Genomic DNA, 14,524 nt, shown 5'->3' with positions numbered 1-14,524 from the left:
CATTGTGTGCACGTATTATAGACTTAATATTTAAAAAATTAAAAAAAATTATATTTCTTTTGATTTTTTTTTGAAGTCAAGAGACAAAAACTTTTTTTTATCGACATGTATGCGGATCAACTTCAATCAACTGATTCTAGACAACTGCGTGACCGTGGTCCTGCTAATCCCCCAAACACTTGGCGCAGTATGGCCTAGTATGGCTATTGTGCCATAAAAATGCGCACAACCAACCAACCTAGGCAGCTGCCTATTTGGAAATCCACCATTATATAATCATGTAAATGCAATGTTAATTAACAGATACATTTACTTGTATTCATATGTGCGACCTTGTATGAAGTGATACATTAACCCCAAAATATATTCACTTAAAAAAAATCAATAATTATATACTATCAAATCTCTAAATTTGCTCTTCATCTTATATATGCATCTAATATTCCTTATTTACTTCCTACCTACGAATTTTACTGTGTTTTATTATTTTTGCTAATATATGGCATACACATTATTCTGATTTTTGCCGCAAATGCACAAAGAATAGAGTAGTTTCATGAGATATTGTATCAGATCTTGTACATAAAGAATACAAAAATGCATTTGTTATTCAACCTGATGTTATTGAGAATGGAGCAATAACATATAAAGGAACGCACAGGATGAAATGCCATTTAAAAGCTAGCTTATTTCCCTTAAACTAAAAACTACATAATAATGAGCATAGTCAAAACGCATAATACGTGTGTAAATTCTCTGCTCATTGCCTCATAAAATGTTCCTACTACCAGCAAATAATAATGAATTCATATAAAAGTTTCATTTATCGTTAAATAAATTTATAGCTTCCTCAAATAAAGTTATACATTTCCTGCTTAGCGAAAATGAGGTAATTTAGAAACTTGAGCAGAAACTAGAATTAATGGAAGAAACGGCAAAGTGAAAAATTTTGTAACGTTTATGAAATAATAAATAGTTACAATTCTGGTAGTTTCAGAAAAAGTGCTATTAAAAACACACTTTTATTAATGTATTAAAAAGTAAATTATTTTAGATATTTTCCATCTTTTAAGCTTTAATTTATAATTCATAACTTTGCATATTATGAAATCTTGAAATCAGTTAAACTCTCAGATTCACTATTAGATTTCACTACTAGCATGCAATCAACATTGAATTACAATGATATATGTAAGTTCAGAAAATATTAAAGTAATGTATTGGTATCGAAAATACACAAGTATTTTAAAATTTCAAAACCCAAGCACATTAGAATGTGAATGAATGGGTAATCGATCAAAAAATTCCAGCAAGTGTGTGAGTGTGTATGTGCGTGCGTGCGTATGTGTATGTAATGGTTGGTGCATTTTTAAGTTAACTTCCGTAATTATTATTCCACAAAAATAATTGTTTACACGTTTTAAATTTTTCTCATAATGCTAAAAATTATTCCTTTCAATTGGTTCCATTGCTAGTTAGAAATGGAACTGAATTGTTTTCAGCAATATGTTCCATTGTTGTAATGAAAGTCGAACCGCTTCCAATCCCTCATCAAATTTTAATTGCATGTTTTCTTCCATTCTGAATAACTGGGGTAGAAAGATTTTGTTAATTACCTGAGTAGTTTATATAAGAAGATAAAAATGTGAAGTATTAGTACCTTAAAAGATAATAAACGGTCAAAATTCGAATATTTTATAACATACAGAAGATTCGGACATTTATTATTTCAATGGGATTATGATTATCGTGGGACACAATTACATTTGTAAGATTTATATACACAGCAAATAGAGCAAGCATCAGGTTTTAAAATAACACGGTTGTAATGCTCATCACAATTTCATACCAAAAAAAAATTTTTTTTGAGGAAGACATGAACATCACATTTTTTATAAGAAATTAAATGAAAATTGAACATATTCCTAGCGAATCAAGTAGTCGACAAAGATGGCCAGCCATAAATAAAGGAGAAAAAGGATATTTCCTAAATTATCAAATCGAAATTGCCGTTTCTACCAACATATTAATTTTCGATTTATAATTAATCACGTGGTAATTGAAGGTCTGAGAAAGATGATATAAGAAAATAATAAGATATATAAAAATCCTTAATATATAACGATGGATGAACATAATAAAGAAAAGAAAAAAAGAAGAAGCAACGACTGTGTGTATGTCATTTTCGACTACATATAACTACTACACAGAATCAAAATCCATGACTGAAACTCATATTTTAGAATTATAAACACCTATGGAAGTTGAAAGCTGAAAAGAAACGGAATGATTTACAGCTTGGCTTCTATAATTAAATTATAAATCATCCCTTTTCAGCAAAGGAGGAAAATTTTAAGCGAAATTTTTAATTTGACTTCTTAAAATAATAAATTTAGCACTTATTTAACGGAGAAGAATGACTGTAAGTAATTTTTTCCTGTCGCAAACTGTACTTTGCATAATACCAGGACGATTTCTAAAAATAAAAAGGGTAAGAAATATATTTTCATATAATTTAATTTCCTCGGTGCTGAGTGGAAGTCACAGAGGTCGGAAAATCAAATTCCAGTTAGGGCAAAGGTCGTCAGTTTTCATTAGATGAGGTAATAACTCACTAGACTTTCTCATTTATCAATTTAAGAGAAGAGGGTCTTCTTCTTCTTCCCGGCGTTTTATTTTAGTTAGAAGCCATAATGGTTATCATAGCCATGGGTTGAATTTTAAGTGAAAAAATTTCAAACTTTTTTTTATGATTTTTACAATTATGCTTTTATAAATATATTTATACACCATACAGGATGTCCAGGAAAATTACGAAGTCTGAAAGTAAATTGATTCAACAGGTATACACCTATGAGTTTGCCTTTAGAGAAATACACAATAACCATTTAGTGAATGAAGAATAAGCTTTATTTTAAGATAAGCATAGATATTCGACTTAATATTCCACCAGTGTATTTATCACTTGCATATTCTGCTTATTGACGAAGTGAGGAATTCATTTTGTCTGAGATTTTGAAGAGAATTCTATTCACATTGCTTAATTTTTAAAAATAGAACTTTCACTTTAACCATAAGTAGCAAGAATCTTTAGTTTTTATTATACGTTCTACTGTCTTAAGATTGAGGCTTCGTATCGAACAGTACCGACAGTCTCTAAAAAATTACTGATTCAGCGCTTCTACAAAGGAATTTCTATTTTATAAGCATAAAACCTATGAGTCACGCTCTCTTCCTATTAGGTGCTTGCATGTATTTTGATCCTTTTTTCACTTCAAAAAGGTATTTATTGAGAAAAATTGGTACAATGTATATCAATCAAAATATTTTCATCATTTTCTACAACTTTTTCCCTCTCTCGTCCAATAAGTTTTGCAATCGATTGTCTCCATTTTTTTTTTTTTTTGATCCATCAGGCCGTTTTTTGACATTGACATAGAAATCACCACTCTTAAATCGTTGAACCAAAACTGACAATTGGCATATGACAGAGCATCACCAAAGTTTCTAAAAATATCTTATGGGCTTCGGCAGCAGATTTCTTCAAATCAAACAAAAAAAAGCTATTGTCGAAAATGCAATTTGGAGCATTCCATGATTGGGTTCCTTCCAAAATGATAACAGTAAAGTAATAGTAAATTGGTAAAATCCAAAATAGTCGCATATTTTATATAGATACTTCGCATGTTTACCAATAGATGTCGCTCATTAAAATATATGCAAGCACCTAATATGTTTGACGCTTCTCCGTAATCCGACCTGCTTTGCTCCCAAGATTTCAGCAACGAACATGACTTTTAATTTACTGGGGGAAAAAATTTAAGAGTTTTATGAATCATCTTTCTTTGCTTAAAGTTATATGCGAATATTTCAAAAGAAGGATTGGTGGATTTCCCCTACTGCATCCCCATTAAAAGAATTTTGAACATCTAATCAACTTTTGAGTTGCATGTATATATAGCACTTGCATATATTCATTTTTTGTGGGTAAAGAATATCATACAGGAACAAGTTTCTTTAAATAAAGTAATAATGGTTATCCATTTGTATTATAAACGTGCATTCATTATCATTCTCTTTTAATAAATGTAAGGATTGGTAACATAATAAGTACATGGACAAAACAAAGCTTGAACGTTTTTTTATTTAGATTTTTTTTCAAAAGCGTTTTATAGTCATATGCATTATTGTGTCGTGCGTACAAATAAATTTATTTTCAATATATCAGTATGTTTGTTATTTCTCTTCGACTTTATGGGAACAATACCTCCCCTCCAAAAGAACAATTTCGCGCCGACTTGCTATGCCCTATTGGTTCTTTCTTTTGCCATCAAATTAATGATTTTAAAAGCAAAAATTTACCTGATTTACGAAGTCTGACAGCCTAAAGACGTAGTTATCAGCAATGTTTGATTGTATTAAATAGATCATTACAATTGTAATATTATTTAAGAAAGAAAACACTAACATTATTGTAATGATTAATAAGAAAGAAAAATAACGATAAATTCGGCATAATAAATAAATAAATTATTAAAATTCATTATATACAGTGATGTAGATATGTAGATATATGCAATAATAAATGTATTCCCTTAATAGAGAAATTTATACAGGTAATTAAAAAACATATTTCTAAAAATACCTACATACTTTTCAGATAATTAATATTATTATAAACCATATTTTTATATAAGCCATTTATTATTTATTAGCATAATACTGTAAGTTACTTAAAATATTATGTTCATAAAGAAAAGAAAACGACGAATCTGAGAATTCACCAAATTATCATATAAAAAAAGTGTATCTATAATTTGTAGAAGCTTAAAATAAATGTGTGGGTTTTTTTTTTCAGAAATGTTATGTATGTGTACAATTTATAAATAATAAGAAAATTTAATGTCTCTCGCTATATATATAAATCAAAAAGGTGTATTTAAATTTATAACAAGATATATCATTATTTGTTATAGCAGTAATTTTAAGTATTTTATTAATTTGTATTTTACGTAGACTATTCGTACTCATATGCTTTCATTTTTTTTTTTTTTAATCACAGCATTGGAACTCTCGATTTCATGAAGTTGAACGACCACATTCCGAACCAAGAAACAACCTGATTGATAGACTATATTTATATCTGCCCCTGTCCAATCACTCGAAACCAGAGCAGAAGTTCAGATCAAAAGGCATACGAGCTGGAACGTATCATGACTTTCGCCATGCCATAACTCCTCCACCGAGGATTTCGACAGCGTTTCCGATTGCCCTCACCCCGCAATCGGAAAAGAAAGGGGTGTGATCCGCAAACAATTCCTCGGTTTCTCCCAGCCTGCCTGCAGCTGAGGTGGGGGAGTCCACTTCTTCCCACGACCCCGTGACTTACTTTCTCCCCACGGTCACTCACGAAGTGGTACGACCTCAACCGAGAGGAAGGATGATCGGTTCTGCAGATCGGCCATTAAGCGGTTCCGAACGGTTTTCCCGATCGTAATGTGCGCTAAAGAGCCGTTAAATGGCTGCTGTCTCATCTTGAATATGCGGAACAATGAAACGGAGATGGAAAAGTAGATTTTTTTTCTCCCCTTTCGATTTGCATGCAGGAATCGCCAAAAGAAAAAAGGCGAATCCATGTTAGAATGCATGAAAAAGGAAATGGGAGCATAACTAATCGATTCTAAAAATGAAAATTTAGATAGAAGTTTTCTCTTTTGTAGTCAGTCTACTAGTATACTGATCTTATCAATTTAGTGTACCTTTTAACACCTTTACGTGACTTTCAGTTTGTTTAATTTTAACTTGTGGTTCAAATGCAATTTCAAAAGATATGTACAGGCTGATTCAAAAGTCTTGAGACAGAATTTAAGAATAGGTAATGGATACAACAGAAAGTAATTTTTGCAATTGAATAAAAAAAAAATCGTTAAATTAAAGGGAAATCGCTGAAGTGGGCTGATTATAAGTGAATTAAGTAAAAGAAAAGTTGAACCATATAAAATATACAAAATGAATTTTGCAATACACAAATTTTTCATAACTAAGTTGAATGAATGACAACATTACTTTCATACGTAACATGATAAATACATTGGTAAGTCAGTAAGATAACAAACCTTTGGAGTTTTTAACATAAGAAAGTGTTTAACTCTTTGGTAACTTTGATGGCTAAGACTCGTAATGCATTTTTTTATTTTTTTAAATAAATTGGTACCCAAAGAGTTAAATTATTGGTTATCCGAAATTATATACATTTTTCATACTGTAATTCATGTAATTGTATGATTGCTCAATCGAGAATATGTATTCCAATACGTTTTCATATCTTGTATGATTTAGGCATTGCCCCAAACATGGGAAGGGAAATTTTAGTACATTAGTTGGTTTTCTCTTCTTTGATAGGTAAAGTAGTGATTTGTGGTTTGACTACCTCCATACCGAAGAGAGGTCATACCATTTATGATAGAGTCATTAGAACTGAAACATAGGTCTTGTCATTCAATTTACTCCAGATGCTAATGCTGAGGTGGGTAGCTCTTTTGAGGTTATTTTTTTTACTTAATTCACTTACAAAGAGCTTTCTATAGTAGTCGCTCCCTATTTTTATGATACCTTGTTTGGTTACAAAAAAAAATACTTGTTTCTGTATGTCTGATTTACTCTTTAATTTTGTCTAAAAGTTCTTACGAATCATCCTGCATAAGTAACATTGACATTTTCTTATGCATCATATTTAAGAAAATTCTTGTCAAGACTTAGAATATTCCACTTAGAATAAATCTGAGCATTAGAATAAAAACAAAGAAATAAAAAATAAACAAGATTTGTGAAAGGGGAAGGGAAAACAAGAGTGAAATCACATCTTATTCTATACAAGTAGTACCAATTTTTTAAAAGAAAGCTTTAAATTCGAAATAACTTTTTTAATTCAAATTCCTTAACAAGTTTTTTTCCATGGGATGATAAAAATTATACTAAAATGTAATAAAAAAGTAAAGGTCTAAACTTTAACAATGCATTAGAAATTTATAATTTCTATTCGTTTCTATATTCATTGGATTTTTCACAATTAATGTTGAAAATTCTTCATTTTCAATTATTTTCAAATTTAAAGATACGAAAAACGAATTTTACCACTATGAAGTTAGTAATATTTTTCTTTTTTATAGGAAGCTGATCTTTAATAATAAAATCATTTCATCAAATAATCAGATTTATCTCTTTTTATTTCAATGATGAGTGTTGTCAAGGATTTTGTTTTGAGACTGTTTTCATTTCAATATCCATTCAAGTTATTCAAGTAATTTTACAGGTATAATATAAAGGCAATTTCTAAATAGCGAAATTTGAAACCCCTGGTTTTGATTGAAACATTATTTTTTACAGTTTAAGTAGGAATTTTTGTTAGGCCTTATGCATTTCCAGACAATCCCAAGATGGAAAAAGAAAACCGATTTTCGTTCTTTTATTTCGGCATTGAAAGATATTTTCATTACTTAATTTATAACTAAATAACTGCTCCTTTCAGAAATTTTCTAATGCAATGATTTAACACTGATTACATAATTATCATAATAGTTTGCTCTTAAAAAATAATATAAGAATTCAGTTTCATATCCAAACTTAAAATTACAGCTGAATTTAATTAAGATAAGAAATAGAATCCAGAAGTGAATTATTTAAATGTCTTTCAGAATAAGTAAAATACATTTATTGTGGTTTTTTTTTTTTTTTTTTGGTTTTTTTAGTGAAGACATTTTCCAGACATGTCTGCTTTGCTCTCAGCAGGAATAAAATTAGAAATAAGAATAAATTAACCTATTTCAAGCGCATCGTTTTGACACATTATATATCATCTTTTATGCAAAAAAAGAACATCATAAGATATCGGTAAAAAAAAGAACCTTGGACTTTCAGTCTAAAGAAGATGGATCGAGTAGTTTTAATTCTAATATTCAACTGCTTTTATGCATACGAGATTTTGATTTCAGCTTAAAATGTTGGAACGACCAAAGAACGAAAAATAAAAAACAGGTTATATTATGCCATTCCATAAATTAAGCATAATGTTCTTTGTGTCTTCATAATATTGTTAACAATGGAATTTTTAACATTTATGAATTATAACTTACTCAAAGTAACATCTTTATTTTTTTTATATTTAATGTTTATAGTAAAAATATTATTTGCAGCGATGTCATTTAGAAAGTATTTAGCAGTGATGTTTGTCATTTTTAATCTAAAGAGAGCAATATTTATTTTTCTTTTGATAATTATTATATTTTATCGTAGTCCATTTCTTCTGATTCAAATTCTGATGTTAAAACTTCACACATGGTTATTTCATTGTCACAGTTTAAAAAGTAGAATAAAACTGTAAATCATCTCTCAAAAATATATAAGTATTGTCAACAATCTTACAATAATCTTATGTTGCAAATATATAAGGAGGTATGTTGATTTAGCTAACTTACAGCAAAATAACTCATTATATTTTAATAGCGAGTAATTGACGAAAAATCGAAGCAAAAATGAGAGCATCCCACACAAGAATTATTCTCGCTATTTCTATCAACAGCTTATTAATGTAAAAATGTATGCGCATGCTTGTTTCTCACTGCATATTCAATAATATACATATATTGGCCTATAAATAAATTCTGAAAAAATATTTACTCATACAATCAGTAACTACCATTATATACTATTCCATTATTCAAACGATCCCTGATATCACCCTAATATAATTTTTTAAAAGAATTTTTTAACAAATGATCTTGTTTTGCGGCATTTACACCATATAAATATTATCATGTTCGGGCTCCTTATCCATTAAGGCTTAACACAGTTCTTATCTCCTATTACTTTTTACATATTCCATTATGAATTTTCCTTTGAAAAAGTATCATTATTATCTTAAGAGCGCTCTCTGTCTTTGTTTAACACGCATTTGACATTAAGTTAGAAGAAATAAAATTGTATCCATATCTAAAATATAGAGAGTTTATAGGGCAAAAAGGAAAGTATGAAATATAAAATAATTGCTGCTATCAAAAGTATGAGGATTAAAATAATTATTAATTGAAACGCATAGGTATTTCTGAATTTAATCAGAAAGCTATCAGAATGTCCACGTTAACTCTTTAAATTCTCTCTATTTTCTTGCTCGTAACAATATTATTTGCTCAAACATAAGAGTAGGATCTCCGCATGCGCAGCCCTTTTTCATATAGTGTCTTCCCTATATATAAATAATGATGTATCCATACTAAAATATATCCATAATAAAAAAAAAAGATAAATTAGATCTTCATGGTCTGTCGGCAGTATGGTATAGATACTGAAAATAGACTAAACCCTTAAAATTCTATATATATTCTTTAAATTTTTGAAAAAACAGCATAAAAATAATCTAGAACGAGGCTATTTGTAAATGTAAACCGTTAGTTTTCTGTACATTAATACTGCATGAACGGGGTTGAACAATAGCAGTTTTATGTTGCTTGAATAAAGAAAACAGAAATAACAGTTCTCCAAGTTAAGTGAAAGTTTTCCTTGAGTGAATACTTTATTTAACTTCCTGGAACATTTTGGGCTTCGGGCAGATAAAAGGAAAAGTACTCACATCCCGTTTCGTGAGCTTAAACATCCCAGTCACGCAAGAGGAGTGTGTCCGAAAGTAGGTATGCTACATTTTATTCTGGTTCCAAAAATCGTCCGGAACTTTACTGAGGAAGATTATTACAAAGAATTAATTTAACTAAAAACTAATTTTTCTCATAATAAGTATTGGGATTCTTTATGTAAATCAGGAAATTGCTTAATTTTTAATCTATATTTTCACTGGATTTCTAACATTTCTACTTAAAACTAAAAATAATGATTTAAACCCTAAAAAGGGAAAAAAATGCAAATATCTATATGCATTTGCCTTTCATGTTTTCCCCTTTAAAATTTTGTTTCAGTGTTTTAGATTACTGTTCAACTCAATTAGCTAGTTGTAAACTAATAATATATATCTCACGTGAATCATCGATTTCATTCTTCTAAATACAATTCTGCGTGGAAATGTCATTTAGTTAGGGTTAAGGTTGAGCTAAAACTAACATGTATTTGGCTAATTAAATTAATTTTAATCATTAAAATTTGGCAAATTTTAATAATTAAAATTAATTGAAGCATTCAGTAGTATTTTATCAAAAAATCCTAACCATAACTCTATTTTCTTTAAAGATAAAAATAGATATTCGTAATTGTTCAGTTTTCCTACGAGACCATATTGAGGCTAAAAGTCCAATAGTGAATATTCATGCTTCAATTATGGTTGGGAATTATTAGTTAGTAACTATAAACTCTGCTTTATTAGCAATTCTGAACAATTTTCAAGGTTACCGTACTATTTCAAATATTTTATATTGCTACATATGAATCATTCATTTGCTTATAATAAGCTTATATTAATAAGTTCGCTTATATTAATAAACATTAGATTGAGCAAATTTATGTCATATGTGTTGTAAATTTATCTTATTTCTATAATTAAATTTTTTATCATCTTTTGCAAATGATTACATACATGATGAAAACTATTTTTAACATAAATCATAGAATACAAAAAAAAACTATATAGTACAATATTCACTTCAATTAAATCAATAAGTTTGTTATATACTCAGAAAATACAAACAAATGGTTAAAGCACTGAATATTTGACAAGAATTACTTGAATTTTCTAAAGAAAAGATAATCGATGATTAGTGTCATTTGTTGTAATATAATATGTCAGTCAATAAACATGTCAGAACTCGCTCAAAAATCTAAGAAAGTCAGTATGCTTTATTCAAAACCATCTTTCAGAAACAAATGCACCAATGTTTGCCTTTTTCTTATTCATTAAGTCTACGGCTAACTTACGCTATTTGCAAAGTTGAAGGTTTTGTAAAAGTAGAGACGCTTTTCCTTATAGAAGATGACAGGCAAATATCTTTAGAGGTAGAAAAAGTTGGCAAACAAGAATTTAGAAATTTTTGAAGCAGCTGAATAAGGTATATTAAATATATATTAAAACTTATATGGTAGGAATTCATTGGTTTAGTTTAAGAATAAGTTCAATGAAACAGTTATTCATAAAAGTTATAAATGCAATTAATGCACGCATCAGTTGAATAAAATATTACATTTCTTGGTAATTTCATGAAAAAAAAAAATGCATTTTGACTAAAGCTTCCTTGTAAAATTTTTCAGAAATTTTTACACATAATTTTGTTTCAATAAAATATATTTTACTCTAACTATTATAGGAATATTGATTTATTCTCAATAAAAAACACTATTTTAATAAAAAAAGTCTTTAACTTAAAAAAAGAAATAATTTTATATTATTTTTAAAAAAATCTAAAAGCAATTATCAAGATAATTGATTGACATGACTAAAAGCAATCATTATAAAATTAAATCAATTTGCGGTGTTTAATTTAGTATTCAAATTGGGTTTTAAAATTTATACAAAGAGGATTTTCTGAAAGAATTTAAAAAATTTTTCTCAAAAACTACAATTTTTTACATTATATTGTTCTGCGAATGTCGTTTAGATTTTAATTTCATAGCAGCTTTTATATCATAACTAATGTATAATACTATTTTGTAATTCTTAAAGAAAATTTTCGCATAAGTTCAGTGATGTTGAGATGCGAGAATTTTGCAGGTAGTGTTTACAGCGCCATCTCTCAACAGAGGGAAAAAATTATTACTGACCTTAAGATCTTAAGACTGCTGACGGGAAAAGAATTCCCCAAACACAGAATAGATTTTATTTCCCTTCTTTTTTTGTAATAAAAGCGAATTTTTTAAACAATTTATAATAGTTTGATAGTAATAAAACAATATAAATGGCATAATGAAAACTAAAAAAACTGCGATACAAGAAATCAAATCTATTCTATCTGCAATTTTGCTCATTAAGCTCACAATAGTCAAGGTCTCATTTCATGGCTAACATTTATTATTTCAACTTTTTTACGTAGTTTGATTTTCATTTTTTTTTTCCAAGTTTAATAATAACTTGAAAACAAAAGAAAATTCTAATTTTCCTCCGGAACACTTAACTCCGAAAATAAAAATTAGAATATTCATGCAATTTATTATAGCAGGATAAGCAGGAATTTAATAAATGTTAGCCATTTATCATGATTTATTATTATTGATTTTGGTGTTGTGGATATTTGCTTTTACTTTTCATTGTAAAAGATCAAAGTAAAGAAAATACTTATTCCGCTATTATTATATTTGGTGAAATAATGTCAGAATTTTTATTATGGCATTATTTAATTTCAACTATATTTAAGAAAAAAAAATTCTTTAATCTTAATATTTTAGTATATTTAATAAATTTACACAAAAAAATATTAATAGCAAAATTATTTTCAAAATAAAAATTTAAATAATATATTATTAAAAAGATTTATAGCTCACATAAAAATTTACAAGAAACTATTTATTGTAATCAATATACTTTCCAAAGTTAAAATACAAAGATCTGCAAAATTTATGAAAGTAATGTGAATGAAAGAATTGGATGGTTTCGAAATAATCATTTGTGATGGTAATTACATTGTAAAGACAAAGTTGATGAACAATGGAATTGAATCCAATTATAAGTATGTATATTGATATTTTTTAAGACAAAAAACATTTAATAAAAATTCATTAATAATTTCAGTGTTTAAAAAAAATAACTGCACACTAATAAAATAAGAATATTACCAAAACTATTAGTCTGAAATGGCTTAGTATACTGGTTTAATAATTGGTACAAATATGCATATGATTTATCAGATAATTTGCAGAAAATATTTCTGATTCAAGCAGAATACATGATATCATTCTAAGCAAAAACTCAACACAATTCGGAAAACAATATTTGATTCTTTTTTTGCAATCATTTAATTTTCATTTACTCAAATTTACATAAATCGCCAAAAACTAGTTTTCTATCACAATTTTATTTTAAAAGAAGCCATGAATGAAAATAATTCAATTTACAATATATTTAACTTCAAATAATTACAATTTTTACTGAATTATTTTAATATATCCATTAGACAATTTCATACCTCTATACCCAAATAAATTAGGAAGGGACTTTTATATAAACATATTTCGCTTAAGAATTTTCTCAATTTCTATTTAATAAAGATTTTAGCCTAAAAGTAAATCTTACATCTTTCGAAATTTTCATTGAAAATTTAAGGCAAGTTTAGGTGCAAAAGTAAATACTGCTATCTTTAAAAAATTACAATATCAATAATAATTAATATTCAACAATGGAATTACTCTATATTATGTGATTAGATTAGATTAGTACATAGATTTGCGAAAGTTTTAAATTATTTCTATTAATCTTTTCTGCATTCTGCTTTTCTTCATTTGGTCAATTGACTTTTACAAATTTCACAAATCTTTTAAATGTTCTTAATTAGAATGTAAAAATAGGCGCATTTATTTATTAAACTTATATTATTTCTCAAAATTATTTTTTATGTTTAGTAGTTATTTTCATTTTCTAATGAAATTAACATTAAAGGAATTGATAAATATTTTGAGAAAATCAATATCAATTTTCCTTAATATTAAAGGACCTAATAAATATATTTAAAAATCAATATTAATTTCCATTAATACTAAAGGAACTGATACATATTTTTAAATAATAAATAATAATTTTCATTCTATTCAAAAAGTTTCATAATTGAAGATGAAAATATTAGGATCTTAGATCGGGTACCGGATCGGGACAAAATAACATATATATTCAAATAATCTATTTTAATAAAGAATATAATATTTCTCAATATAATCACTATTGAAAAATTCTGAAGGAGATATCTTGCAATTTTAATAATTTCATAATAGGGAAAATGAAACCGGAATAACTTTTAATTTGACCAATAAAGTTATCAGTTGATCATGAAATGGGAAAAGTATTTTCTATTTCCTGCATATGACTAAAATAGGCCACGCTTCCCTTGATGGATTCGCTTACAGCAAGGGTTAATGCGGCGGCAATTGATCTCGGTCAAGAGTAAGTATGTAGGCACAGAGAAGGAGACTTACCTGGAGATGAGAGGAAGATGTGGTGACTAGAACGGGGAGAGAGTGATCGGAAAGTGGAGAGAGTTTTTCCTTTATAAAAGCCCTTTGGCATCACGTGAGAGCCAGTTTCCGTCTAAAGGGCAAGGCCTAGGTCAGCTGCACCTGCCCTTCCACCGAGTGACGGTTCGCCGACTCATCCCGAGTTACTTGCCTCCACAACCTGCAGAAGAAAGAAAAAGTGAGCCTTTTGAACATGTCAAGCGCGGTTTGAACTTGAAATTTGTCAACACCGAGCACTTTTGTCAGTTGGATCAGTCTCCAGTCTGTTTTGGGAACAGATTGTATATGGAGGTGCAAAGGTGTCTGTAGATTGGTCCAAACTGCAACTTGTGCCTTTGGGATTTTGCTAACATCTTGAGAGTTTATTAAAGAA

General features: G+C 28.2%; 1 protein-coding gene across 2 annotated transcripts in view; it reads right to left on the bottom strand.

Moving 5' to 3' along the window:
• Positions 1-14,155, bottom strand: part of LOC129989274 (A disintegrin and metalloproteinase with thrombospondin motifs like) — a 103,852-nt gene extending 89,697 nt beyond the window's left edge. The window contains exon 1 of one of the 2 annotated variants that reach the window (XM_056097686.1): positions 14,113-14,155. The gene's annotated coding sequence lies outside the window, so the exon portion shown is untranslated. The remainder of the gene's footprint in view (positions 1-14,112) is intronic. The other variant, XM_056097688.1, reaches the window with a different exon arrangement.
• Between the last annotated feature and the right edge of the window lie 369 nt (positions 14,156-14,524).

The sequence above is a fragment of the Argiope bruennichi genome, chromosome 10, assembly GCF_947563725.1.
Source record: "Argiope bruennichi chromosome 10, qqArgBrue1.1, whole genome shotgun sequence".
Classification (NCBI taxonomy): Eukaryota; Metazoa; Arthropoda; class Arachnida; order Araneae; family Araneidae; genus Argiope; species Argiope bruennichi.
Note: the sequence above shows the minus strand (reverse complement) of the source record. Positions and strands in the feature narration are given on the sequence as shown.